Here is a 25,347-nt window from a genome sequence, read left to right as displayed (position 1 = left end):
GACTAATGTTTGATTGAATTTGCAGTGGTTTCATCCAAAGACTTTTTGGGATTCACGTCATATTTGTTGGTTGACGTGTGTTCTTTCTTTCACGTGACTCTCGTCGTATAAAGGTAAAGCATGGACCTTTACCTCTCGTAGATTTAAGCAGCGTGTGTCATTTCTACACGGTTTTGTATTTCAAAGCATGGTGAAACAAATTTGAGACGATTCCATCGGAATTGGTTCACTTTTTGAGTGATGCCGAAACTTGATCCGCTCGAGTCACGGCCTGAAAAGAGGTTATCTACTGCTCTGCTCTGTGTGTGACCTAACACAACGAATAATCATATGCGGTGGCTTGCTTCACCCGGCCAAAAGGAAGGAAACCATGATCCACAATTTTACCTCGGATCCATCAATCACGGTCCGCTGCACCCCGCCATCTGCCGGATTAGATGAAATGTTGCTCCACACTCCAAGTTCAATGTTACCACCGTCAACGACCGGCACGACGACGACGAGTAGCCGGTCACGTTTGTCTGCTACCTACTACAAGAGGTGCAAATATCACTGCCTATATTGTCACAACTCACAGTGTCAGTGGCGACGTCGATGGAATCGAAGAAAAATTAGTCGGAGCGTAGTTCAAACTATGGTCGACTGCATTTTTGTTTTAAGTCTAGTCGCTTGGGCACTCTAATTGGTGTTTTTGGCTGTTTTGCTATAAATGGATTGGTTTGTAAAGTGACTAATAATAGCGCGATGTGACAATGTTGTGGCGGAGAAGCGAACCGGTTGACAGTTACATGCTAATTAACGGCTAGCATTGAAGCTTCGAACGGAAGGAATGCTGTAGGTCGTAGATTGTTGAACAGAATTAGGAACAGGAGGTAATAAAGTATATAGAGAACAACAATAGGAAACAACATAACAGGCATTATTGTTTTACCAGCACAAGCATAAACTGTCAATGAATTCTTAGATGCTGCTGACACTATCAGAAATGTTTTACGCGAAATACAATCAAAACATACATAATTTTAATGTAACTCTCGTTAAACAAAAAGAAGTAGAGGAATCGAGAAATATATAGTAACATATTACGATATCCACTGGTATAGCAGCCATCAGTTTATGAAAGAAACCATCAACGATTCATTGATCTCGTCACCTCTATAAGAACATAGTTAAGGGGCTGTCCATAAACCACGTGGTCATTTTTTTGGGACTTCTCAACCCTCACCCCCCCCCCCCCCCCCCCCGCGTGGTCATTTGTCCATACAAAATTTTTTATTAGTCCATACAAAATGCTCATAGGCCGAACACCCCCCCCCCCCCCCCCTCATGACCACGTGGTTTATGGACAGCCCCTAATACAGACAAGCAGAGTAGCATCTTCTTAAAAAACAGCATCCCATACTAAAGCTGAAGATTGCACAGCTTATGAAGTTGCAAATCGTCCACGTTCAAAATGATGAATGCCTTCGAAATATCATTTCAACAAAACTCTAGTGACGTAATAATGAACTTTTATCCATTTTACAAAAAAAAAAACGGGATTAATCCACCTAGCGGTGATAATGCCTTTCTCGTCGAATATCTACTCATGATCTTTCCGTCGACGTAAGCATCCTGAATCCTGTGAATACTTTATTTATAAAAGCAAGAATTTTATCCAAGCCACCGTCGAGTTGGGAAACTTACTGATGGCAAATATTTCCGGTGTTAAGTTCAATTTATAGGCAGAGCTGAAAAATATCAGACCTCTTAGTTGACTGCGTGACCACCTTTACTATTACTGAAGACCCATCAATACCAAGACGATAATAACAAGCTTAAAAATATAATTTATTTCACAACCAAAAATCATTTTACACATATTAATCGCTTGCATCGATTATTTTAACTGTTATTACCACTTCCTGTGAGACACCCCGAACCGGTTCCAAGACTGTACCTATTGTCTTAAATATGGTCTGAGACTAGTTTCTTGCTTACTGTTCAACAGGTTTTCTGAAAAGCCGAAAACTGATGTGCATGCATGGATTTCATTAATTTTACATTTTGGTCATTCTGGTGGGACATACAAAATGGGTTCTACCGGTAGTCTCTAATGTGATCTGAGTCTATTTTTTGTAAACCATTCACCAGGTTAATGAAAAAGCCGCTATTTGATGTGTCGCATGCATGGGTATGGGTCAGTTTTATATTTGACCATTTTCGGCGGGACATCCGGACTAGGCCGTCCCTTATTTTGCAAAAATTGGAAATGTTATAAGTCGTTAGTGGAAAATGATCGTTTCAGCTAAAAAATGATCGTGTCAAAATTTGAAATCCGTATCTCAAGGCTAAGTGGTCCCTCAAAGGGCCCAAAGTTGTGAAAAAAGGTATGGGACCAAAAAAACCATGAATTTTTTTCGACGAAAAACTACGCTATTCTGCTAAAACTGATAATTTTTGGACCCTAAAGGGCCAAAAATGTGCTTAGATTTGCGATATCTCTACTCGTTTCTGAGTTATTGACAAAAAAAAAAACAACCGAAAAATCAGCATTTTTGAATATTTTTTTTAGATCCCGAAGGAAACCTACCCTATTTTGTTCAATAACTCAAAAACGAGTAGAGATATCGCAATTCTAAGCACATTTTTGGCCCTTTAGGGTCCTAAAATCACCGACTTTAGTAGAATAGCATATTTTTCCTCGAAAAAAAATTCATGTTTTTTTGGTCCCATACCTTTTTTGACAACTTTAGGCCCCTTGAGGGACCACTTAGCCGTGAGATACGGTCTTCAAATTTTGACACGATCATTTCTTAGCTAAAACGATCAATTTCCACAAACGAACTTATAACATTTCCAATTTTTGCAAAATAAGGGACGGCCTAATCCGGAGCCGGTTCCGGAACACCACCGGTAGTCTCTGCTGTGATCTAAAGCTATTTTCCTGCTTACCGTTATTCAAGTTATCGTAAAAGCTGCTATTTAATGTGTCGCATGCTTGGGTTTGGTTCTCATCTACATTTGACCACTTCTGACAGGACACACGGAACCGGTTCTGGAATACTACTGGTTTTCCTAAATATAGTCTGATTCCATTTTATTGCTAACCGTTCATCAGGTTATCTATAGAGACGCGATTTGATGTGTCGCATGCATGGGTTTGGTTCAATTTTATATTTGGCTACCTCCGGCGGGGCACTCGGAACCGGTTCCGGAACACTACCGGTAGTCTCTGCTGGGTCCAAGGCTATTTTCCTGCTCACTGGTCATCAGGTTATCGAAAAAGCCGCTATTTGATGTGTCGCATGCATGGATTCGGCTCACTTTTATATTTTGCCACTTCCGGCGGGACATCCAGAACCGATTCCGGAATACTACTGGTTCAGATATGGACTGAGAGTATTTTCCTGCTTACCGTTCGTCAGGTTATCGAAATAGCCGTGGTTTGATATGTCGCATGCATGGTTTTGTAGCATTTTCATATCTGGCCCCTCCCTGGGTAGGGTGGGGCTAATTTTAAAAAATCTCTCCGATATATGATTTCCCAAGTGGAAAGTGATCTACTAGTCGAAATAAGTCTGCTGTAGAAAAATGAGCGAATTCGGTTGATATTTAGGGGTGGCGCAAAGGGTTCAAGTGAAATTTTTGCTAGAACAAACTTTCAAAAAATGTTTCAAAATTAATTTTCAAACTTATTTTTTCTAGACTAAATCGGTGATTCTAGAACCCATGCGATATCTCCACAGGTTTCCGAGATATTTGAGAAAAATGTTATATTTTGGTACTTAACCCAAAAAAATACTAAAAAACGAGATTTTTTTCAAATATCTCAGAAACCAGTAGAGATATCGCAATTTTGAGCAAAAATTTGGCCCAATTGGGTTCTAGAATCACCGAATGGGACCGCGTCGAATGAACCGTCGGTCATTAAAATCGGTTGGTGGTAGGTTTACTGCCAAAAAGTGATGTGAGTTTATTTTGTACACACACATACTCACACACACACACACACACACACACACACACACACACACACACACACACACACACACACACACACACACACACACACACACACACACACACACACACACACACACACACACACACACACACACAGACATCACCTTAATTCGTCGAGCTGAGTTGATTGGTATATGTGACTCGACCCTCCGGGCCTTCTATCAAAAAGTCATTTTTGGAGTGAACATATAGCCTTTCCAGTACACTTAGTGTACGAGAAAGGCAAAAACATTTCATGGCAGAAGACATCGTATTATCGATAAGGCTGCTGTTGATTTTTATTCCCAAGCGAAAATCATTGCCCCATCCGCGTAAATTATCATCTTTGGCTCGTTCTTCGGGGTGTAACCGAGCTGCTGGTATCCAGACAGATCAAGCATAGCATGTCTATGTCAGTAGTGGGCTCTGTTGGATTCCTTAAAAACGACATATCCGCAAACAACTCCGTTCAAGCAATCTGGCACCGCTTTCAAACATCCGTAGCTCAAACACCCGGTGTGCCAACCGGCACATAAGGATCGATGTCAGTAACATCCTGATTATGGTATACTGATCAGTGCACTGATCACGCCATGGTTCAATAGATACGGCATAACTTACGCATCGGTCAACGTCATTGGGCTGGTATTCGTGCCGGTCTGCTCCCTAAGTAAAGAAGAGTGATACCTACTTGAAGCGTTCTTTATCTGTCCACCAATTTGGCTCTGGTGTAACATTCCCGACTTACGCTGATCTAGCTCTGGACACAAACCCCATGGGCAGGTCTAAATTTCCAGGCATACGATGTGGTTGAGCCAACCAACGATAATGCAGGTTACACAGCTACTGAACCACTGTGAAGCCGCACTACAGTTGCTGTGGCAATTAGTCTCGCGATTGTACGACATTTCCCCGAAAACCAGTTCCCCGAATGAAGTTTCCCCGAAAGTTTTTCCCCCGAATGTATTATTTCTCCGAAAAATGTTTCCCCGAATGTACTGTTTCCCCGAATGTACCGTTTCCCCGAAAAGATTATTGCATATGCTATTTAACATTGACCCAATGCACAACTAGGGGCATCGGGTCTTTAGGACGAAGTACGCTTAATAGCCAAAGTACGTCAGACCGAAGTACGTTAAGCCGAATGGTTTGCGAAGCTGAAGTTCATAGGGTAGAATGGGTCAGTAGGCCGTCTTCTTAATTTTCTTCATAAACGATGTTAATATTTGTTTTCGAAGGTCTAGAAGATGTATGAGTCCCTTGAGTGCTTTACATTCTTCGAATCTAGTTAATTCTATGGATACTGGGATATACTTCCATGATTTAACAATATTCTTTTATCCTTTTCCCTTTTCTCACATAGATGATTTCTTGATGTTGATGATATACTGTTACTGAAGAACTGATGATCAACCCAAGTAACATGTTGATAGGCAATTAGTCTTGTAGAGGTTTTGAAAACCACAATAAATCTTTCTATCTATTATTTTGGTTTTATTATGGTTCTAAGAACTTCTTCTAGTGTATTTGACTAAACAATGTTACTTGGGAAGTGAACCCTGCCAACATTCCATCTGAAAATTTCGCCTCTTTTTATAACACGTAGTTGTTTTTAGTTGTAATATTGCATAGCTTATTGACGGTAGTAATTTATCAAACCACTGACTGTCCCATGACAGATTACCCTTCTTTGAGAAATCGGCTATTCTTTTGAGTATTGGGTTATACATATTTGATCAAACTATAGGTTTTTTCTTGGCTTTCAACTCAATCGTAATGATGCTCGTCCGGCGTAATGATACTTCCGGCCTAATGGTTGCAGCCTAACGTACTGCGGCCTGACATTCTTCTGCCTAAAGATCCAGCAGCGTCTTTTTGGCTAGATTGATAACCTTTCATTTAATAAAATTTTCCTTCTTTCAAACATAGGCTGTTCATTCAAGAAAAACTGCTCCATCAATCATCAGTAATTTGACTGCTGTTATATTTATATTTATTTTTTTTTGTGACCGACTGTTCTAGTAGGCATCTATAGGCGGTCTAGTAGAAATCTTCATCAAAGATTCTCCCTTCTTTCATCACATACTGTTCTTTCAAAATATTGCCGGCGGTCTAACTACTAGTATGTTCTGTAGAAATGTCAATTCCAAATGCTACTTCGGTCATGATTGATCCATACAAAAATAAAACTGAAGAGTGCTTGGCTTCAAATCTGTTCAAACAAACAAATTGAATTACATTGACTTTTGTTTTAAAGCCTGGTAATACACATTAAAATTGTGCTCATAGACTTCCTTCGCTAGCAAGAATACTTTAAGACTGGATCATGTGTTTTACAATGACAATGAACTTGAGCAGATTACTACCATAATCACGATGACTCGTTTTAAAGGTATTTTGCGTTTAAAAGGCGTTTTCATCGATTGAAAATTCAAAAAATAAATAGAAAGAACAGCCTATGAATGAAAGAAGGGAAAATTATGATGAGCGTGTTCTTAATTGAGTGCCATATCATTTTCAATCAGTACAACAGAAACGAACGACCCATATTTAAAAAAAAGCAAACCTCATTGAAGCATCATGAAGAACATTATATCTCGAAGAATTCATGGTAAGAGGGAATGCACAATATCAATGAGATGTGAAAATTTCCATGATCTTGAAATCTTTCTAAAAAGTACATATTGGCACACTTTGTACTCAAGCTAACTTTCCGCTACTACGTTTCAATGACTACTTCAGACAATGGAATTAATAAAGAAAATGATTATAAACCAGTGCTAAAGATAGTATTATAAATATTTCGGGAAAACGGTACATTCGGGGAAACGGTACATTCGGGGAAACGGTACATTCGGGGAAACGGTACATTCGGGGAAACGGTTCGTTCGGGTAATCGTTTAACGGGGAAATAACTTTCGGGGAAACTTCATTCGGGGAACTGGTTTTCGGGGAAATGTCGTACAATCAGTCTCGCATTCAAGTACAGGCATCGCCCTACTATCGGACCCATACCGTATCCCTCCCGATAATGGGAACTGGGTAGCGGATAAGGCCAAGCTAGCAGCGATCTGTACAACCGTTCGTTTTCCGGTCCAGGAAATAATTGCAACGTCGCACGGCGGCTTTACAATAGCTACTGCAGTTGTTATGCCCCAAGGTGGCCGATAGACCAGTTTTCGTCGATGCTAGTGCTAGATTTGCTATCAAGCGCACTAGGGGGATTAAGTCCTGTGGTCATCGGTTGAGACTTCAACGCCTGGGCGATTGAGTGAGTAATGATGAGGCTCGAGTGAATGAGTAGTGATGAGGCTCGACTAACGCCAGAGGCTGGGCTCTACTCGAATCTATGGCCAGACTGAACGTAGATGTCACGAACCTAGACAAAAAAAAAATCTACAATAGGAACGGTGGTTGATGTGACCTTCTGAAGACCGGGTCTAAACCCTAGCTCGGACTGGATTGGGTCGACGATTGGTACACGCACAGTGACCATCTGGCGATTCGATAAAGCGTAGAACACAAAGGAAGATGGCCACGTCGACTATACAGGTCATAGACAGTCATCGAGGATGGCTAACCTCGCGCTTCGATAAACCGACATTTGTGGAGCGATTGCTTATGGAGGGTAGCACCGACGATCTATCCAGAGATGATCTAGTCTCTAGTCGGAACCCTAAGCCGTGCATGCAACGCCGCGATGCTAAGGCGATCCCTATCCAGAAATGGACTCAAACCGGTATACTGGTTGTGTCCAGAAATCGCAGAGCTCCACCATCCCGCCAAAGAGCTAGAAAAAGGATGCAAAAAACTCACACTAATGAGGGTAGAATGAAACAAAGTGACAGCCTTAAACTGGACAAAGAGAGTAAGCCGCGTAAGCGATCGTGCTTCGATAATCTCTGCCAGACAGCTAAAACGATCTTCTGTGGTGATGCCTACAGAGTAGTCATGGCTAAAACGAAAACCACGTCAATACCACCAGAACGCTCCCCAGAGATGGTGCTGAAGATCATGGAAACGTTGTTCCCACGCCACAATACAAGACCATGGGATCCCGTTCCCTATTACCAAACCGGCCAAAGCGAGGTTGCTCCTGTGAATGCTCATCGCAAAAGCGAAGTCGCTAAAGTTGAACAAATCTCCGGGTCCGGAAGTATCCCGATAGTAGCCATAAACACGGCCATCGAGGCCTAGCACTGACTGGATGGCTATGCAGATATGCCTATACGGAGGCGAGATTCCGGAAAGATGAAAAGTGCAAAGATTGGAACTACTGTCCAAACCCAGGAAGCCATCTGCCGGCCCATCGAAATACAGACCTATCCTAGGACCTATCGGTCTTCTGGACACCGCCAGGAAACTGTTGGAATGGATCATTTTGTCAAGGCTGATGGTCTATACCAAGAAACCAGATGACCCTGGGCTCTCGGATAGCCAGTTCGGTTTCCGGAAGAGTTGGTTGACGGTAGCCACTATTAGGGCTGTAACCAAAACGGCCGAGATAGTGCTCCAAAAGAAACGAAGGGGAATCCGCTATTGCGCGGAGTGCTTCGAAATGCGCGGCACAAGAGGCATACGCAGGACTGCCAGGATGGCCTTCATGGTCAAATGGCAGCGCGCGTGGGACAGTTCCACCAAAGGAAGGTGGACCCATAGGTTGATACCGAGGGTAGATAATTGGATTAATAGGCGCCATGGGGAAGTTACATTCCACCTGACACAGGTCCTTTCAGGTCTTACACCGTTTCGGGCATGCGGATTCTCCCGAATGCCCAGTGTGCAATGGTTTAGAGGAAACGGCGGAACACGTTTTGTTCGTGTGCCCGCGCTTTCGCACAATGCGTGACCGCATGCTTGCCACATGCGGGGAGGACACAACTCCGGACAATTTAGTCCAGAAGATGTGTAGGGATGAGGTTAGCGGGAACGCCGTTTCAACAGCTAATACCCATATCGTCTGGGAGCTACAGAGGAGGTGGCGCGTGGACTCGGAGAATGGCTAGTCCAGATGCAGTACAAGAGGTGGTCCAGGGGTTCGAAGTCGGCTTCGTAGGTCATACAGGTGCCCTGCGGTCGAGATCCACCCTTACAGCGATTAAGTGGCCGCGGAGAGGAAGTCTCGGTAGCGGTGCTGTCGTGGCGTCGATCTACTGGGTTGGATCCGAGCCCGCGGTTGGAAAGGGGTCCCCGGCAAGTCGGGGTACACGCAAAAAAATCCGTTCCGATATACGCGCACTCCCAGTCACGGCAACGGGAACAAACGGGAACTATGCATAGCAACGATAACAACAATAAGAAATGTACACCGTGAACTAGATGTCACGGTTTCTAGAACGCCCATACTGACAGCTGGAACTAGTTCCAGTTCACGGTGTATATTTTGCTTGTTCTCATATTTGCGTTTGTTTGTTCACGTTTATCAGAACGGTTTTCTGAGCGTGTAGGTGAGACCCTGCTGTCTACAACCTTCGGGTGCGTCTAATAGGGCCTGAAGGGTAGTGATACCCTTCCTTTGCGGGCAGGTCAGATCGTGTTGCACGTGGGCATCAGTTCTTGATGTCTGCAAAGCAGTTGGGCGCGGGCGGGGTTGACCCTGCCCGCCTTCCGAGGATAAAGGGAGGTGCAAGGACCACTCGGGAAACTGGCTAAGCGCCAGCATGCTACCGTCAGGGATTGGCGGCATGCACCGTGCGGTGCGAAAAAAGCGTGTGCTTCACACAATCGCAAGTGCTCGTCTCCCGTTTTGCCGAGAGACAAGAGACGTATGAGTGAGAGCTTTCGTAATTGTGCGAGAGACAATCGCAGCACTAGCTCTACGGCGCAGGGAGTAATGCACGGTGCTTGGGACTGCGCTTGTCTCCAAACAGAAAAAATCAATTAATAAATTAATTGAAGAGTTTGTGTTTTCGGCAAAGTTGTTAAGCTTGTCAAGGGTTGACAAGTGATGGGTCGTTTGATTCGAAATTTTTCCAATCGTGCGTAGTATCAAGCCAAGTGCCAAGCACGGAGACAAGCACCGAGAGAGTGCATACGACAGAGCGTGAGAGCTCCAGCGCGCGGCAAAGTAAGCGAGCAACACACAGCCGATTGCGCGTACTCGTCTCCTTCTAGTTTGTTGTGCTGTCTCGTAGCAGAGTGTGCGGCACGCAAAGAGTTTTGAGTCGCACCCTATCCTTGGCTACCGTGATAGACTCTCCAGAGCGAGTCATCGATGTTCGTTGCTGCTAGGCTACGGCAGCCATCCTTGTGGGTGCGATATGCACTAGCCCCTCTCTGAAGCAATACCTTCTTGGTGGTTCCGGAGAGACGTAGGGTTTGGTGACCATAGGAATGTGTTTTAGTGGGTCGAGGAGAGAGTAATCCTGGCTTTTACTAGTGTTGTAGAAGACGGCCTTAACCCCACACTTCCCTAACCTTCCTGTTAGGGTGTCTGTTGAGAAGATTTATCCCCCTATGGTTTAGAAGGAAAAAAAGGCGCATTAGATCAAGTATCTAATGCAGAAACTCGGTGATAGAAGGCCAGTCATCATAGCCGGCAATTTTAATGCCTGGGTGGTTGAGTGGGGTATCCTCCTCACGAATCCCAGAGGTAGGATCCTGTTTGAAGCACTATCCAGGTTGAATGTAATTCTAATCAACGAAGGGTCTACCTACAAGCATCTATCGTAGCCATGGCAGACCCGCGCAAAGTCTGACAGCAAATCGAAAACTTATTTTGATGTTGTGATATTGCGAATTATAATTACTCAGGTTGATGTCGTTTTGGTCGTTTTAACGGTTAAAACATCAAGAATGAGAGCAGAAAAATGTTCCTGTGACAGCAAGTTGAAAACAATTCCTGCTATCAGTGATGGCAAATTGATTACTGTTTTTGCTATCAGTGCGAAAAAATGGAAAAATCGTTAAATTTAGAGTTTTTTCGAATAATATGGAAATCTAAATGCAATACGCTAATTGCACCGTTGGTATATCATTAGATGCTTTATACAAGGTCGCCAAGAAGTTTTGAAATGACTCAAAAACTTAAACCACAGACAAACAGACGTAACTCTTTAAGGAAATTCATCAAAAACTTTTGCCCGGTGTCTTTTTTATGAGCACACTGCTACCTGTTGGTATAACCGCGTGAGACACTGTCGGCCATGATGGATTTCGATTTGACGTTTGCTAACACGCACACTACTACACAAATCGCCTGTAATTTTCGTTTGCATCATTCAACAACGTGTACACTGGCGAACGTCAAAGCGATCGAACACTAGCGCCTCTGGTGGAAGGATCGCGCAAATCAAATGAAATTTGAATTGATCGTTAAATGCATAAGCCAAGCCGTTTTGAAGAGTGTTACGTCTGTTTGTCTGTGCTTAAACATTTGTAATTATTTTAAATGACAGCAAAACGATATCAAAATTTGAAATCGAAATTAATCAAGTCAATCTGATATCAAAATATGATATCAATTTGCTGCTGATTACAAATCGTGTTTTCGATTTGCTATCATTTTGTTGTTAGACTTTGCTCGGGGAGGGTCTATAATCGATGGCACGTCCTGTAGTAATGCGAATTGGTCCTGAAGTAATGCGAATTGGAAAGTATGTGAAGACTATACCCATAGTGACCACCAAGCGATCCGATACCGAGTAGGAGAGCAGATACAGGGGACGCACGTTGCGGTCAGAATACGTAACTATCACAGGATGCAAACTCATAGCTGGAACCAAAAGGGATAGTATTTTACTCGATTTTCTTTTTCATTAAAAAAAAGTAGCAGTTGCTCCAGCATCACTACAGTGTATATGCACAGACAAACAGACGTATCACTTGGAACAAAATGCGATTAAAATTATCGTTTCAAAAGTATAATCGCTCAATGCTAATTACGCTGTGTTTCGCAAACCCACTGAGTAGATGGCGGTAGTTAGCAAACCTCAAACAGGAACAAGAACGATGCGAGCGCCATGAGTGAGAGATTTGCGAACTATAGAGTATTTGAATAGTCCGTTAAAAAGGGAACGAAGGGAAGAGGGTAAAGTGAGCCGTCTGTTTGTCTATGGTAAGGTACACCGGGGCAAGTTGAAACGGGTGGGGCAAGATGAAACACGAAGTTTTGAAATAGATTTCAATACAATTTGTAAATTTATCCTTCGCTAAAAGATGGTTTGAATCAAAAACTATATGTTATGGCGATCAAACTGTTTATCATCATCAGAAAACACCATGTTAACCCGCTGTTTCATCTTGCCCCACCCGTTTCAACTTGCCCCGGTGTACCTTATATGCTTTTGAAGAGGGACTTTAACCTGTTGGCCATTCGTCCTTCACCCCCACTACATATATCTACTGTGAAAGTTACTACATTTCATTTTCTAAAGTTTTGTATTTTCTATAAAGAGCAGTATTACGTCTTTATGATAGATAATTCATATAGCTTTTTTTAAGGTTATGCAATTTTGAGAGCACTTTGAAATAAGAATAAAATTACCATCCGTTATAATGGTGCAATTCAACTGATTACGCTTCTACCAAGTTGTTTATTTTTTATGTGCACAAAAGTCTATCAGGTTACTGGAATTCTAAAACGCTAAACAGCTGGTTAACGTGTTCCATGAGCAGCCCCTAACGTGTACAAATTTTCGTACGCTTTTCCGTCGTTTTTGTAATACTAGCAATCAATTTCAGCTTAAATTACACACATCAAACAAAACACTCAAACCCTGCACTCCACCTTCTCGAACGCACACTGATGTTCGTTCAGGTCATTGACATTTTCATACACCATCCACTGTAAATATCTTCCAAGAAAGTATACACTGACTGATGTTTGTTTTCTTGTTTGACCAACACCCATTCTAGCCGTAGATCTCAAACCAAATTCCATAGCTGATGATGATGTCCATCGAGGCCCGTAAATCACGCATAATAATGCATCGTGAATGCCTAATATCCATACTAGTGCGACTAAAAGCGTCAAGCCCAGTAGCGCCGCTCGAACATTATTAGCACCATATTTACACACTAAACGCTCGCTCGGTGAAGCAGCAATACAGATCGGCAACAACGTGTGCGACACTCAATTCTCCCGGTTCAAAATTATTTAGCGCCATAAAGTGATGTTTAGCCACCGTGTCAAACACTGTAATTACCACCCATCATTTCTTTGCGCGGAGTCTTCCTTCGCCGGGACCGACCGGTGCATTTTCGCTCAGCATGCGGAAGCCACCGCCGCGCCGTCAGCCAGTCAGTCAGTCAATGGTAAGGTTACTGGTCCAATGTCGAGGGTAATTTAGCGCGGTGCAATTGAAATCGGGCAGTTTGTTTTGTGCCGGATTGTAAAAAGATTTCCCATCGAATCGTTTGGTGGGACGCCAGTTATACGGTAATAACGATCACCAGAGCATGGGAACTTCTTTGTTCTGTCGGAAGTAAATTTGGCAAATAAATGTCTTCTAATAGGTATTGGTGTTTGTATGATAATGCTTGCGGAAACATTGTTTAACAAAGGAGTCATTCAATAATTATAGCCAATATTGTGCATTGTAACACATTATTCGCCTCTAATGAATTATTGTGAAATCTAATACCTGGATGTAAATGCTAATCAGGTCAGGGAACTGGGAATTTCCACCAATAAAGCCACAAAATCAGTTGACGTCAATCGGATGCTGTTGACGCACTATCATATCTCAGCAGCATCTTTGACAACTAGTTGCCAGCTCCAGTTATCCCAGTTGGATAGGTCAAAACCGGGTCAAAACTACTTTGATTTTTGAATTAAATAAACCCAGTTTCAGCTTTGCAATATATTGATAAAAACATAAAATTTCTTGTATCATTTCGCTGTACAAATACTGTCTAAATGATGGTCACTCCCCCTTATCTACATATAAAGTTGAATGACCTAACGTGTATTTTTCTTTAACTTCTAGAAAACAATTAAATCCTCCCTGTTCTACTTTTCAATAAACATAAACATATGCCAAACTGTTACTCTGAAAGTGCTAAATGACCCTATCCCTCATTTTTAGCATTATTTCGAACACATGAATTATTCATAATGTGCAGAGAAAGTCGCGAGCGTGAAAAAGTTCTCCATGAAACCGTTTAGCATATTCAAATATTTGGTCACTCGTTCGTTAGCTATGTGACAAATCACAGTCGCGAGCCAAAACCACCGGCTAAGAAATGACAAAAAATTGCTTGGAAGAACATTACCTATTTAGGATTCCAGTTGTGCAGGTGGCAAGCACGTAGGTATCCATAGGCCGTCCGGCTAGAATACTATATTCATCGCACAGATAGGCCTTTTGATTGGCGATGTCTTTACTGCTGGCTGGATCTTAATGACTGACATTGTTTCGCTTTTCGCACATATCACTTTACATTAGTAACTCGATTTTATCAGCACATTTTTGGAATACATTCATTGCTATTCTATAAACAGTTCTTGACACATTTTATCCGTATACAGGTCGGACTCGATTATCCGGAGTCGGGTTCTGGCGTTTCCCAAAATAATATCTCACAAACGGAATGTTGTGAGAAGTTAAAATTTTGACTGATCACTATACAAAGATGGATTGGAAATATAAAAAATTCAGCTTTATAGAACATTCTGTTTGTGAGATTATTTTTTGGGAAGCACCAGAGTCCGGATAATCGAGTCCGACCTGTGTTTTCTGTCATTCGGCAGTAGTTTGATGATGACCGACCATGGATGTATTGGTTAAAGTTCGATCGTAAGTCAATGAGAACAAAAAGGTCGTCCAAAATGGGGCTTACAAAATTGGGTACTCTAAAACCTCTTTTTGTGCATGTTATTTTTATGCACTTTTAATGTATGCACCTTTGTATGCCCTTCATAAAAAGAGTGAGAGCTATTGAGTACTAATATTGTGCAAAAGAAAATGTAATGTCGATAAATATGGCATCGACGGCCAGGAGGCGCTTATTAGGCAGAGCAAAGGGAGGTAATAGGGGCATTTTAGGGAGTCCCAAGAGATTTCAGGAAGATCCAGAAGATCTCAGAAACGTATCAAAGGGGTCCCAAAGGTTTACTGATGCAGGGGAGGGGAGAGGGGGTAATCAAGAGATCTGACAGGTATTAATTTCAGGTGGTCCCAGCGGGTTTCAGATGGGTACCTGGGGATCTCAAGAGCGTTACAGGGGGTTTCATAGGCTTCAAGGAGGTCCAATAGGGGTTCGAGAGCGTTTCAGCAGATCCCAGGGAGGCTCCAGGGGAACTCTGGGATACTTCAGATAATTCCAGAGAGCTCCAGGGGTTTTAGGAGCGCTAAAGGATTCATGGGGGTCTCAGGAACACTTCGAAGGGTCTCACAGCATTCCAACGGTCTTCAGAGGCCTCAAGAAGCGTTTCAGGGGTGCTAGAAGGTGTTTCACGAGGCTTATGGAGGTTCAAGGAGATCTCAGTGGCGTTTCAAGGGTGTCTAAAACTATTCGGAAGATTACGAGGAGGTCTCATAGGCGTTTTAGGGAGTATCAGTGTTTGCTCCGGGGCACAGTGGTCCAGATATGAAAATACCTGGCAAAAATTGCCAAACTATAGTAGTCTGCTAGTTTAAGCCTAAATTAATGTATTGAAACAAGAATTAGCGCTCAATTTCATTTTATAGGTTTTTTATTTTTTGTCGATTTATTCGAACAAAATCCGAACAAAATGGATGTTTTTCATTCAATTTTACTATACACATATCATGATGGCGCTATTGTTTTGGCAGCTCTTGGCAGTTGCATTTTTCCTTAACCGATTCTGCATACATAAACGAGCATTTGCACGGAATATCCCCGCGGGGAGTAGCGGGGAGCGATTTGTAAGACACTTTGAAGTCGTCGTGTAATAATTTCTTGTACTAATGACATGTAAGGTCAATTTTGAAGCAAAAAGTGGTACAGGTCGGACACGATTATCCGGGTGACTCCAAAATTATTTCACCCCGGATAATCGAATCACCCGGATAATCGAGCCATGCTTCTTTTCTTTGGTTTTTGATGTTCTTCATTCAAAAACTGTTCTTTAACCATAGAAGCCAACATACATGACGTTTAAGTGCCTAAACTCAACGTCTGGTATTGTAATAACCATGTTTTTTGAAAATGAAATTTTAACTGAAAAATGTAAAAAAATAAAAATTCTTTTCTAATAGGCTAAATCCTATTTACAGGTGTTGTGTTTGATGTTTATCACAGCTTTCGACATATTTTAATCTAAAAATTTGTAAACAAGGCAGAAACAAACTTTTCCCGGAAAATCGAGCCATTTTTGTCGGATAATCGGGCCCCCGGTTAATTGAATCCCCGGATAATCGAGTCCGACCTGTATTTTAATGTCTTGCTCCATTGCAGATGTCTGATATACACAAAAACTTACAAATAAACTTATGAAAGCAATTATATTACTTATATCAATAGACTTTTGGAGTGATTGAACTTGTTTGTGTTCTTTAAGCTCAGTACTGTTTCCATCAGCAGCTATTCAGTGCTGTAACAACATACAAAATCAATAACTCTCAGAGGCGTTTAAGGGGATCCTCAGGGGGCCTCAGGTATGTTTCAAAGCGGAACTTCCAGAGTGTCTCAAAGACATTCAAGGGGTATCATGAAGTCTCAAAGGCATTTCAGGGCATCTTAGGGAGCTCCAGGGGGCCTCAAATACGCTTCAAAGAGCATCACGGAAGTTTCCGAAGATCACAGGGGACTTTCAAGTGGTCTCAGAGACGTTTCAGGGAAAAACTAAGTGATCTCAGGGGTGTTTCAAGGGCATTTCAAGCCACTGAAACCTCCTCAAACGCCTCTGAGACCCTCCGTAACATCCCAAAAACCTCTGAGACCTTTCAAAGTATCCCTGAGACCCCCTGAAACACACCTGAGACCTCATGGTGTCATCTGAAACCCCTTGGGACCTTCTTGAAACGCCGCTGAGATCTTCTGATAGCCCCTAAAACTCCCAAAACATCCATGAGACCTCATGAAACTCCCCTGAGTCTCTCTGGAACATACCTGGAACTCCATAAGACTCTTTGAAACATCTCGGAGGCTCCCTAAAACCTCCTGGGACCAAGGATGGAAAATGATGAAGATTGCAGCTGAGCAGACACTAACTAAAACAAACCTACCAGTGAACAACAAACAGGTGCCCGAGAATACTCGCGCTTCGTTACTCGTGAATAAACGAAGCCGGCAAGCACTCGCCTGTGATTCGCGAAGTTTCTCTGAGCTTTTTGCATTTCGACGAAAATCGCATTTTCACGACTGGCAGTCCTGCTATTCAGAAACAATGAAGCATAAAGCATTAGTTTATGATGAATATTCACTGGATTTGCTATTATAACCACACTAAAATGTACTTCCCGCACCTTCACTAGTTCATTACGAACAAAAAACTCATGAGTGTTTTTGTTTTGCTTCTTACTCACGAATCAGGCGGGTAATAAATTCACATAATGTTTACTCTCCGAATCATGAGTAGGCCTTGTGTTGGCTTTTCACTCGCGAATTGCTTCATGATGAGAACAATTCCATCACTAACTGGGACCCGTTTAATGCGCCCCAGAGACTCCTTGGCACTCCTTGACACCCCTTCGGGCTCTCTTGCCATTCACCTGATACCCCCTGGGACGTGAAACGTCCCTAAAATCCATGTGCACCTGAAACCCCCTGGAACATCTCTGAGAACCTTTGAAGCGTCCCAGAGGCCCCCTGGAACCCCCATGAACCTCTAAAGCGCTCTGAGATCTCTGCACTTCCCTGAAAGCCTATGAAGGTCCCTGGAACCCCCTGAAGTGCCCTGAAACGCCTCTAAGATCCCATGATACGACACTGAGATCACATGGTACCCCCTGAAACCCCCTGGGACCCCTTGAAAGGCCCGTGGTACCACTCCTGAAACGCCTGAAGCGGCCACCTGAAAGTCTGCTGAGGTGCTCCTGAGACCTACTGAAGCGCCTTTGAGACTCCCTGGAGCCTCCTTGAAATGAAACCTGTCGAAACGTCTTTAAAAGGCTCATAGAACCCTCCGAAACGCCTCTACAGCCCCTCGGAACCTCATATTTTGGTTTTCCTGGGAACTTCCTGGAAACCCCCTTGTCCCCATCTGCACAGGAACAAGATCTGTTCTCGTGAACTAAGTTTCTTCATTAAAATCCGAACTTAATTTATGCACTAAATTCCCTCTATGTATGCCTTTCTTTAAATTTATTGCTGTGTGCATTATAAATGCAAATTTCAAATGCGGTAAGATTTTCTAACAAGCAACCCGATGCATGCATGATCTTTATCCCATTCTTTTCAAGTTGGGACAAATCTACGTCGCATTGGGTAAAATGTCGCAACAAATTCAGGTTGCGACATTGTCATTATTGTTGCGCGAAGGTTGAATTTTGATTCACTGCATCGGGTACATTTCTGGTCTGCAACCAGTACATGCCGTGCGACGTATCAATCTTCATGATTTCGAGCGAATGGGGCACAAAAAATTGACTGAAGTATGTATCAACTGATGTGGCCGCTCCGGAACACCTGGAACATTTTCCGCGAGGGCCTCTCAAACACAATAAAAGTGCCATTTTACTGTTTGTCATAATGCCAAATATTTGCCTTTTTTGATTTGTTATGTATAAATGTCTCAGCTTTCAATTGATGCAAAAATTTCGAAAATCGGTGGTTGCCATCATGGTGAAAAAAAAAATGTTTTGGTATAAAAATCCAAGATGGCGGCCGAAATCAATATGGCCGACACAATTTTTTATTATTGTAAATAGTAGCTCTATCTTTCCTCGTTTCAATAACAATTCGTTTTGAGGTGGTTCTTGGAGAAACTTTCGAGTTATAACGGTTTAATTAAATGAGCCACCATTTCACCAAAATCGAGGGGTCTGCAAAAAATGTTGTGGCTCTAACTAACGGGGGGTCTATCAATTTGAGTAACCGAATGCATTTTCTGTAGGTACTTTTTAGCAAGAACTTTCAGAAAATCGCTACCCTAAACATTTTTGAAGACAAGGTGTAAATAGTGGGCCGGTCTCAGCGAGAATTACCCATAGTAGAGGGATCCAGATGCAAAGGGGTGTAAGTGGCCTTTTTGTTGAATTTGAGTTCAGAGCATACTAAAATATTTCCAAACTTCAAACTTCATATAACTTTTTGAGATTCATTTTACCTTGCTTAGAAAAATTACAATAAATCGGCGGAGAAAATTCGGTTGATCTTGAAACTCCATATAATTTGTAAAGGATTGTAGATTGGTGGAAAACTTTGAGCCTCATTTACTCGAAAGATTCTTCGATTGCTTCTAGCCCCCTCATGTGATATGGTGGTTGAAAAATCGCTTTTGCTTTTGACACTGCTTGTTCGATTTGTAATCATAATCCATGCCTTCTCCCAAAATTTGAGCTGATTTGGTTGAAAATTGAGGTTATCCAAGCCCTTCAAAGTTTATACAGAAAATACTATGAGGAGAAGGCGTTTTTCATTCAATGGACCGTAACACTTTTCTAAGTGTATAAAAGGGTAAGTTGAAGTCGGGCGCTCATTAACAATTCTAGTATTAGCAGCTTTGCTAAATATCGCATTCAAGTTGGAAGGAATGAATTCCGGATAAAAGTCACGGTTGAAATTCCCAGAAGAAGAATCTTTGAAGGAACTCTTGGATAAATTCAAGAAGCAACTTCTGGTCAAACTTGGAAAAATCCCAGAAAGAACTCAAGGGGGTATTTGTAAAGGATCAGAAGGCTGGCTCCAGAGGCACGTTATCCTCCATTAGGGACATTTGTGCCAGTTCTGGAGGAATTCTCAAAAAAGAAAATCCTAAGGAACATCTTGACGAATCCAATAACAAAATAACAAGCTACATATGGATTCCCAGATTTAATTTCTGGAGGAACACCAGAAGAAACTGCTGGAGTAATTTCAGCAAGAACTCCTGGGGGTCCCTCGAAGGAACCTCTGGAGAAAACTTTGAAAGAACTCATAGATCAATATCTGATAGCACTCCTGGAGGAATTCCAAGAGAAGCTCATGAATGAATCTTAGAAAGAACTCTAGGAGGAATCTGAGAACAAACTTCCGTGGGAAAATCAGAAAGAATTATGGAGGAATTCACAAGGATCACAAGGATCGTGGAAGATTATCATTCTACAGCACGCGAATGCACTGGTATTTTTTTACTAACTGAAGTTCACCCAGCTGCCCATGGCTGCATATATAGTATATGTATATGTATATGTATATGTATATGTATATGTATATGTATATGTATATGTATATGTATATGTATATGTATATGTATATGTATATGTATATGTATATTGTATATTTATCCAAAAAATAAATAAATTAAATTAAATTTTTAAGTGATGGAGACGCATGGTCATTTTTACGTATATGAGCACAAAACTTGAAATTTTCAAAACAAAATCAGCTCGAAAACAACTTGAAGAACTTTTCTATTTTTTAATGTTATGTAAAAATTGTCGAACTTCCGTTAAAAAAATATAAAAAGTATAGTTGTTGTGGTCCAACATTGTGAAATTCATTTAAAAATAACTGATATTTTGACAATTTAAATAGCATTTAAAAGAAAACTAATTTTGTTTTGCGATATTTTTTCTTAAATCTAGAACTTATCATCTTTTGAATTGTAAAAAAAAAGATTAAAAATCGGTCAATAGGTTCAAAAGTTATGACTTTTCAAAATTTAAAAATAAATGAGTAATGTCGTTTTTGGCCCACCCTAATGGCGAAACCATACATACATAATTTCCAAGACTCATGCAATTATTCAAAATTCAAATCGTCTGGCTTTTTTTTTATTCACTATAATAATAAACTCTCTATATAACTGTTAAGTAAAATACTATTTATAGGGAGCAACCACAAATGACACGTCAAATGCTACATAATTTGTGAGCACTCCCATGTCTGATTAAAAGCAGCTAGGAACAATTTAATTGATTTTGATATTAAATGTAATTCACAGTTTTTCGCCATACCTTGGAAAAATCTCTTGAAAAAGATGATACCCAAAACATTGAAAATTTAATTCCACTGTTTATTTTTTTTTCTTGTACAAACCAAAACTAGTAGGGTATTGTGCCCAAATAGTGTCCCAATTTTGAGCACTTTCCGCTATAACTTCTGAATCCCTTCAAAGGATTTGAAATCCACTGGGACTTTTGTTGCTGCTCCTTCTACTATACCTTAAGTGTTATGTTATAGAAATTATAATTTGTTTGTGTGTATTAACATTATAAGGTGTCCACTACCAGGAGGCTCTACTGAGCTTTTTGGTGTGGGGGTAGTTGGTGGGCTATTAAAAAAAACAAAGTCAATTTTATAACAAGTGGTTTGAATTTTTTTATAAGGGTTAAGTACTGTACCGTAAACCAGGGTCAAATTGATCAGTGAGGTAAAATTGATATTTTGGGTACTACAGGGGGTGTCCAAAATGTTTGGGATAGGCTACTTTTTTCACTCTCACAAAGAAGTTCAACATGCTGTAACTTTTCAAAGAGTGCATCAAAAATTCTCAAATTTCGACTGTTTGTCAAAATATTATACGTGCATCATTGGTACAATTTGAGCTCGATTGGTTAATGTTTCGAGAAGCTAGAACCGTTTACATAAAACACTATTCTTCAGTCATCCTGTTATTGAACTTTTATATCTCAGAAACCAATGAACCAAATTAAATGAAATTTTGAACGTATATCAACAATATATTAATGCTTCACAAGTTATTAAAACATAGGTACTTTTCAAACGTATTAAAAAGTTATTATAAATTGACACTTTTTGGATCTTTTTCGATTTTTTTTTTACATTGATGTCATTAAATTTTCGTTTTGATATACAAAGATATTCGGCTTCTGTTCTCAAAATATCTCTATTTAGATATATTAGAGCCTATTTGGATTGAAGGAAGAACATATTAAGTAATTTTTGCGTGGTATTGTAAATTTGACTTATTTTCCTCTATATGGGTGAAAATGTCAAGCAAGTATAACTTTATTCGTCGTAGGAAAATATAACATTTTGTAATGTTGCAACAAGAATAAATATATTCTTGATAAACGTTCAAAATTTCATTCGAATCGGTTCACTGGTTTCGGAGATATGACTGATCAAAAACCAGTTGTCTAAAAAATAGTGTTTTACGACAATGGTTCTAGCTTCGCGAAAGATTAATCAATCGCGCCCAAATTTGTACCAATGATGCACATATAAAAGGTTGACAAACAGCCAAAATTTGAGAATTTTTGATGCTCTTTATGAAAAGTTACAGCATGTTGAACTTTTTTGTGAGAGACAAAAAGTAGCCTAACCCAAACATTTTGGCGATCCCCAGTACATTGTAATTCCATACTAGGATCTTCTATACGTCGTAATGATCCTCAACTTCTTACCTCATCTAGTGCATAGATGTCTATATATGAGTATGTAAGTTAGTTTTGCCTTATTTTTCAGGAATTTAAAATGTGTTTCGCAGCTAGCTAAAATTGGCACTAAACAATCGATTGGCACTAGCACTTCCCGTAAATTTTCTGTTGTAATATTTCTGTGGAGCCTTCTTTGTAATGTTATGTAACTATTCTGAATATGAATAAGTTTAACAAATTTAAATTTTCGAAGATACAGTTATTTATTGTGATAGGATCCATTTATTTCACAGCGAATTGCCTATCTTTAGGCCTTTGAAGGGCAATTTAAAAATTTAATTTTGAATTTTAACAGTCAAATTCACTAAATGTAAGAGTTTTAACGCGTTATTCGGGTTCAGAAGAGCAAAATAAAGCAGAGAAGGCAATTTTCCTTTATAAACAATATTCAATTGCATGCCAATTTCACCCCAAAGTTTCATTTTCAATTTTTTGATATTTTGGGTTATTTAACTTAAAGTTTAAATGTGTTGAACAAAATTCTGTCACGTAGTTTCGGAGATTCACTTGATAATATTTAAATTGATAGTAATGTTATCCACAATTTTTGTTTTAAAGTATTCAATTTGGCTCCGGATTACGGTACATCTGCTCGTCATCTGCTGATGTTTCACATTGTTCCATATTTTCAGTAGTATTAATTCACTTATTAAATATTTCCGTATATTTCAATCAAAATTGTAATAACCTGTCATCTGGTGAACATTTCGAAAAACGAAAAGTAAATAAGTTCAGTATATTCTCAAAGGATTGTAAAAGAGACGAACCAGCCAAGGGCTGAAAGTCTCTCAAATAAAGACAAATCAATCAATCAATCAAAGGATTGTACTCGTTTAAAAATCTGTTATTATCAATATTGAAAATGTCATTTTGACATATCTAGAATCAAACATTTACAGCTGATTTCAGAAGCTTAACCAGAAAATGATATGTAAAAAACTTGTGCGGCTTACTCAGTTCGTCCAGAAAGTCAAGCAAAAACTGTATTATCTCCAATATTTTAGGGAAACGTCGTCGACCAACCTCGAAACATGCCAATTGATATTCATCATAAATATCAATTGCCATTTCTAAAAGATAGTCAATGACATTAACCTTAAATATTAAAGTTAAAGTCATTTTTCCATGACTTTCTTGTAGAACTGATCTAGCCGCACAAGTTTTTCATACACCATATTTTCATATCCAGCTTCTGAAATGAGATGTAGATGGTTGATTCTAGATATGTCGAAATGACATTTTCAGCGCTGGTTGTTACCACCTGTAATTAATAACGATTTGCAAAACAGTTCTAATCATCAATTCAACAAGAACACATGTCTAGACATTGGGGTAACAATTTAATTATGAATGACACCAAACACACGCTACCTTCTAATTTTGCTCCTAATGCTTTGATTCTCCAGATTTGTTCTATATGATTTTCAATGCACCTGAATTGACACAACACATCAACACTTTCTCACAAGGCACACTTCTGTGATATGTTTCAATAGCCACTTGTCTTCGTTTCATAAACCAATCAATTGCATTGCATTCAACCCCAAACTCACAACGATTCACCACCCTCAACCCCAGCCCAACCGACGAAAAAAAAAAGGAGATCGGAACTAGAAACCGTTCTGCACGCGACGCGCTCCACTCGATAACTGAAGCATTTATTTTCGAAAAATAAAAAATTATACCAAAATCTGTTATCGTTGGCGTTTCTCCACACTCAAGTCGAACTGACGACAGCCGCCGCCGCCGCGCGCACGGACCTCATTGTTGTTATTTTGCTTCCAGTCAGTTCGGATTTGCAGATCGCGCACACATGCAGCGCAGGCAGCCTGTAGCCACAAAGGTATTGTCTGCCCATCGATCGACCGACCGGCAGAAACGGCGCGGTGACGACGGCGCCGGCAACCGAGCCAAAACGCGCTAAAAAGCATGTGTCCATGCAGAGCATTTCGACAAAATTAATTCGCGCGCGCGCACCGGTAAGCTATTGCCGCCGGCCGTCGTGAGTACCTTTCCGAGCGCAAAGTATGCAACGATGAGACGCCAAGCAGCGTCGAGCGTCGATGGCGCTAAAGACACTCACCGTCGTTCGCGTATCTCCCTTCTGCCTGGTGATAATTGGCATTACCAGCGCCGCGACGCAGGATAGGTGTGATCCGTGGGATCCATTTATAAATCGTTATAGGGTAAGTTGTAACAGTTTTAGAAGGAACCAAAACTGATAAGAGGAAAAAAATAGTGCAAATAATTATTTTGTTTTCGGATAGGATGAATTTAGAAGCGTATTATTACTAATGTGCCGTCTGCAAATTACGTAACGCTCTAGGAGAAGAGGGGAGTATGGCCGAGCGTTACGGTCCTTACAAAATGTTTCGGTATTTCATACAAAAGAGCGTTGCGGAGGAGAGGGGAGGTCGAAAAATTAAGATTTTTACGTTACATAATAGGGTTCATCCAAATATTACGAAGAGACGAACCAGCCAAGGGCTGAAAGTCTCTTTAATAAAGACAAATCAATCAATCAATCAAATATTACGTAACACAAAATTTGACAATTTTAGACCCCCTCCCTCCCCCACGTAACAAGTTTTGTATGGGAAATTTTTGAATTTTGTATGAAACGTAACACAGCGCTAGACTTCCTCCCTCCCCCCTTAGCGTTTCGTAATATTTGAAAGAGAGGCTCATGCGCCATTAGGCATAACAGAGCCGAATTCATTTTGATTTTGTTTTACAATTCTCGCGTTTATTACCATACAGGCGTATCTTACTTACCTTACCGGTCAGGCTAAGGCCGGGGTGGCCTCTGCTGTGCATAGTAGCCGCCTCCATTCCACTCGGTCCATGGTTGTTTGTCTCCAGTTCCGCACTCTGCGTAGGGTCCGCAGATCGTCCTCCACTTGGTCGACCC

At 40.8% G+C, this 25,347-nt stretch overlaps 1 protein-coding gene across 1 annotated transcript in view; it reads right to left on the bottom strand.

The window, feature by feature from the left end:
• LOC109433391 (glucose dehydrogenase [FAD, quinone]-like) overlaps positions 1–24,414 on the bottom strand; it is a 61,978-nt gene extending 37,564 nt beyond the window's left edge. The window contains exon 1 of the mRNA XM_062859816.1: positions 23,808–24,414. The gene's annotated coding sequence lies outside the window, so the exon portion shown is untranslated. The remainder of the gene's footprint in view (positions 1–23,807) is intronic.
• Positions 24,415–25,347: the final 933 nt, after the last annotated feature.

The sequence above is a fragment of the Aedes albopictus genome, chromosome 3 (genome assembly GCF_035046485.1).
Source record: "Aedes albopictus strain Foshan chromosome 3, AalbF5, whole genome shotgun sequence".
NCBI lineage: Eukaryota > Metazoa > Arthropoda > Insecta > Diptera > Culicidae > Aedes > Aedes albopictus.
Note: the sequence above shows the minus strand (reverse complement) of the source record. Positions and strands in the feature narration are given on the sequence as shown.